At 41.2% G+C, this 5000-nt stretch overlaps 1 protein-coding gene and 1 long non-coding RNA gene across 2 annotated transcripts in view; one reads left to right on the forward strand and one right to left on the reverse strand.

Annotated features, from left to right (window-relative positions):
- The window catches only part of LOC123518444 (fucose mutarotase-like), a 311140-nt gene that overhangs the window by 9418 nt on the left and 296722 nt on the right, over positions 1-5000 (forward strand). The window lies entirely within an intron of this gene.
- LOC123518446 overlaps positions 1-5000 on the reverse strand; it is a 118763-nt gene that overhangs the window by 9258 nt on the left and 104505 nt on the right. Inside the window, exon 3 of the long non-coding RNA XR_006678800.1 lies at positions 382-444. This is a non-coding gene — a long non-coding RNA (uncharacterized LOC123518446). The remainder of the gene's footprint in view (positions 1-381; positions 445-5000) is intronic.

Here is a 5000-nt window from a genome sequence, read left to right on the forward strand (position 1 = left end):
TAAGAGTTTGCAGAATGCGCGTACTGTCATCCTTCCTCTCTCAATCTGTGTGTGTGTGTGTGTGTGTGTGTGTGTGTGTGTGTGTGTGTGTGTGTGTGTGTGTGTGTGTGTGTGTGTGTGTGTGTGTGTGCGCGCGCGTGCAGTTAATGTTCTGTACATTTTCAGTCTCAGACGGAAAAATGATGTGGATATTATTATTCATAAAGGACACCTCTCTCTCTCTCTCTCTCTCTCTCTCTCTCTCTCTCTCTCTCTCTCTCTCTCTCTCTCTCTCTCTCTCTCTCTCTCTCTCTCTCTCTACATCACAGAAAGTAAACAGTATATGCATGACGATCATATATCAAGAAAAAGTTATGTAACCGTAAGATAAATATTACTTACTTAGTGGATGAGGACAGGGGTCTCAGATGGCTCGAGGGCTCAAGTGAGGGCGTATACTGCTGCCTGCAAGTAGGAAAAATAATCGTCAGTTGAGAATCTTATGTTAGAGGAGTTTAAGTGTTTAGCTTTTTTTTTTTTTTTTGTTAACTCTGATTTAAAGAATTTGACCGTGTGTGTGTGTGTGTGTGTGTGTGTGTGTGTGTGTGTGTGTGTGTGTGTGTGTGTGTGTGTGTGTGTGTGTGTGTGTGTGTGTGTGTGTGTGTGTGTGTGAAATATGTATATAATTCACAGTTATATATATTCAGCTTACAAGTCCCAGCCAGTGAGTCAGAACGTAAGTAGATGAAACACATGAAGCACACAATTTACCACTCAGTTCAAAAGTTACTTAGTCAGTCAGTCAGTCAGTCAGTCAGTCAGTCAATGCGCACTTAGGTCAGAGTTATCACCTTAGTTCATAAATCACAGTCAAGCAGTAAGCAAAAGCCAGACAGTCACTCACAGTCAAATGTCACACACTCAGCTGGTAAGTAAGTCAGTCAGTCAGTCAGTCAGTCAGTCAGGAAATGCCCCGGGGAATTAGAACATGTGTTTTACGAGTCAAAATCTGGTGAGTTAACGAGAAATGCGATGGGAAACGAGGCAGGAAGGCGATGTTCCTTTGTTCTTGGAAGGACGTGAACCAAAACGTTGTTAGGTAGTACGTACTGTATGTCTTAGGAACGAACCCAAATGACCTGTGTTTTATGCATGACATCACATCATATTTTTTTTCGTCTACTTCCATCTGTAGTAGTAGTAGTAGTAGTAGTAGTAGTAGTAGTAGTAGTAGTAGTAGTAGTAGTAGTAGTCCATCATCATCATCATCATCATCATCATCATCATCATCATCATAATAATAATAAAAATAATAATAATAATGGTAATAATGATGTTTTTATGATCATAAGTATTAGAAATAGTAGTTAGAGATGGAGTAATTGTTGTTATTCTTGTTGTGCTTCTCCTACAGCTTCGTTTTATTATTATTGCCAACTACAACCATAAAACCTGCCTTCCACTTTACTACAATCGCAATTTTAATTTAAGTCCAATATTTTCCGTTTAACGCTAATCATTATCACTCATATTACACACACACACACACACACACACACACACACACACACACACACACACACACACACACACACACACACACACGCTATTGTTTCGCCATGAGTCGTTGGTGCTGTCTTAAGATAACCAACAAATACGAACGTCGGTGTGAACATCTTAGTGCAGTCGCTCCTCAGTCTTGGTTGATGAAGTACTGAGTGACAGTTCATGAGGGAAAGGTTCAACAGACTCGTATTTTAATCCCTTCAATACCATGACGCCTTTTCATATTCATTCTGCTTAATTTTTCTTGACTTTATACAGCTTCAGAAACTCATGTAGGGAATTAAAATCGTGAAGACTGTGGCCATTAATCTTCTGACGTCCATAGATCCTTCCTAAAGTCAATAAAATGGTCTAATCGTATACAAATCTCAAAGTAAAATTGTGTCCCAGTATTGAAGGATCTGAGACATTTTAGCCTTTCCATGATTTTATTTCCTTGATTGTTGTCACACTTACTCTAAAACCATAAAAGAAAACACACTTGGAAGACTTAAATTATTTGTACTTTTGAGAATGCGAGCTTCAAACCTGAATTCTCACAGCATCAGTACCTCATCATCATTATCACTATTCTCATGCGTATTTATCAGGTCAATATTTTATACGGGCATAAAACAAGAACAAACTGAATGGAAACACAAGAGAAAACGATAACTTGGAGTACCGTAAAGAGCTTAGAAAGACACACCTTAATGGAGATCAACATGGATAAGAGAACAAAGACGGATTTAAAGACATTAGTAAGGTCACACTACAACGAACACAGTGAAGAGCGGGATCTGGAGATAGAAGATCAGATAACAGGATCACAAAGTTGAGTGAAATAGCATCGAAAGATAACACGGGCAGCAGACAGTGACACCAGACAAGAGGTGAGGAAATGAGAGCGAAGAGTGAGTACAAGTTCAACACGCCTTGGCTTGGTACAACAACGTGACTCACGGAAGATTAGTGAAGGCTGTGGATCTGTGACGGCTCTTTACGGACGGTGATAATGATGATTTTTTGTAATGCCCAGAAGGAAGATAAGAGCGTCCCAGAGGTGGTGGCGAGAAGACATACACCTGACTCTCTCTCTCTCTCTCTCTCTCTCTCTCTCTCTCTCTCTCTCTCTCTCTCTCTCTCTCTCTCTCCAAAGCATAGTTTTTGTGTGCTTAAGACATGAAAGAGGCAGTGAAGTCTCATTGGATTTGCTTCTGAGAGTCGACCATATGTGAACAGAGCTTTAGTCCACACACACACACACACACACACACACACACACACACACACACACACACACACACACACACACACTAAACGGGCACCTAAACAAACACTGACTGACTTCCACCACCAATGTTATTTTCCTCATCTCTCGGGACGCACGTGTATAAGATCAATGTGAAGGCGCGAGTATAAGTACACTGTGGACATGTGTCACCCATTACCATGAGTGTGATCATGTTATCCTGAGCTTCATGAACTCACAAGGGAGGCATTGAGGAGGGAACGTGTGTGGTGAAGCAACGATGTGTCACGGTGCTAGTTTTAAGAACATTATGAACACAAACATAAACAAGATAGCAAGAAGACATCTGGTCTACTCATGATAGTCCCCGCATTAAACCTACATATTTATACCAAGCCCTCCTATTCCTCCTATCCTACCCTATCGGAGTTCAATCATCTTTTTCGGTCTCCTCATTGACCCAGCGCTAGCAATGTAATTACTGACTGTATTTCAATTTCTTTCTATTTTTTTTAAATATACGTAACTTTGTCGAGCTTAAACATTGCTTATCCAACATCCAAGTTAAGTGGGTCATACAGGCCAAATTTCTCACAATACGTTGGCTGTTTTCGTTGGTGATAGCATGATCTCAACAAGTTTGACGTCACACAGGAACTGGACCGTTGTCCTGACGTTTCGTCATTATAAAAACAAACTACTTTATTCTACTTCCTTTTCGCCTTTCATTCTAAATCTAGATTTTTTTTAATGGCTTTCGATTTGATGATAAAACAACGACGCTGTAAATTTTTCGCTTTTATTTTTTGTCAACGCCTCGGGGCAGTGCGGCGGTGTCTCCACAGGCCGCGCCCTACAGTACTGGCTACGGTCCCAGCTGGTCAGGTCACTTTGGGATTGAGGTGGCAACAGTTCAAGCAGATGATATTCTTTAGAGGTATTACGTAAGGTAGCGATTTCACTACTACTGTTCAACTAATTTGTGCAGAGCTTTTACACTCCAGCAGAACCTGACGAGGGAGGGACTCCACCACGATACAACATACCGTAATTATATATTAGAGTTTGCAGCTGTATCCTATCCCTTCATTATCATGTAGTGTTGCTTACTCCAGTGAAGTAATAAATGTCATACTAGTAACGGTCAAATGGTAAACGGTATATATTTCTGTTCGCTTCTCTCTCGCCTCATAAAATGTGGTGAGTGTCAAACCTTACTGAGTTAATCTGTTAATGAACATTTTTTCAATTTCTTTTTTTCTTATTTTCTTATTTTTTTTTTTTTTTTGTGTGTGTCAGAGAAACATGAGGCAGGACGTACAAATGGGCGGGTGGGCGCGCGTGCACGCACGCACGCACGCACACGCACGCACGCACGCACGCACGCACACACACACACACACACACACACACACACACACACACACACACACACACACACACACACTAATAATAATAATAATAATAATAATAATAATGATGATGATGATGATGATGATGATGAGGAGGAGGAGGAGGAGGAGGAGGAGGAGGAGGAGGAGGAGGAGGAGGAGGAGAAGGAGTAGGAGGAGGAGGAGGAAAAGGCCGACGATGAAGAAAGTTGAGCAATTTTTGTACCGGAACCGTCTTACAGTAAGCTACACACACACACACACACACACACACACACACACACACACACACACACACACACACACACACACACACACACACACACACACACACACACACACAGAGGAAGTGCTTTTAAAGAGTCCAGCGATGACTCTTCTCACAAGAAAAAAGAAAAAAGACGGAAAATTACGATGGTGGTGTTCATGTTTTCCTTTCCTGGCGTCAAACTTCATAGATACTCGTACACATAGCCACCTCCGGGAAAGACTGCACGTACCACTACATAGATGACATGTTCTATAGGCCATATGAGTGTGGCATGATGGGAAAAAAAAAGGATGTTGTTGGAATTAACTTCGTCAGTAATGGGGCACATTTTTACCTTTAGATTTGTGTACGATTAGGCCATTTTATTGACATTAGGAAGGATCTATTGAGGTCAGAAGATCAATGGCCTGAGTCCTCCTTATTTAAATCTCGCCCATGAGTTTCTGAAGCTGTATAAAATCACCAAATATTAAGCAGCATGAATATAGAAGGGCGCTATGGTACTGAAGGGGTTACTGGGTACGGGCATTCTTGTATACTGTTTCTACATAAAGCGAGGCGT

The sequence above is a fragment of the Portunus trituberculatus genome, chromosome 43 (genome assembly GCF_017591435.1).
Source record: "Portunus trituberculatus isolate SZX2019 chromosome 43, ASM1759143v1, whole genome shotgun sequence".
Lineage (NCBI taxonomy): Eukaryota > Metazoa > Arthropoda > Malacostraca > Decapoda > Portunidae > Portunus > Portunus trituberculatus.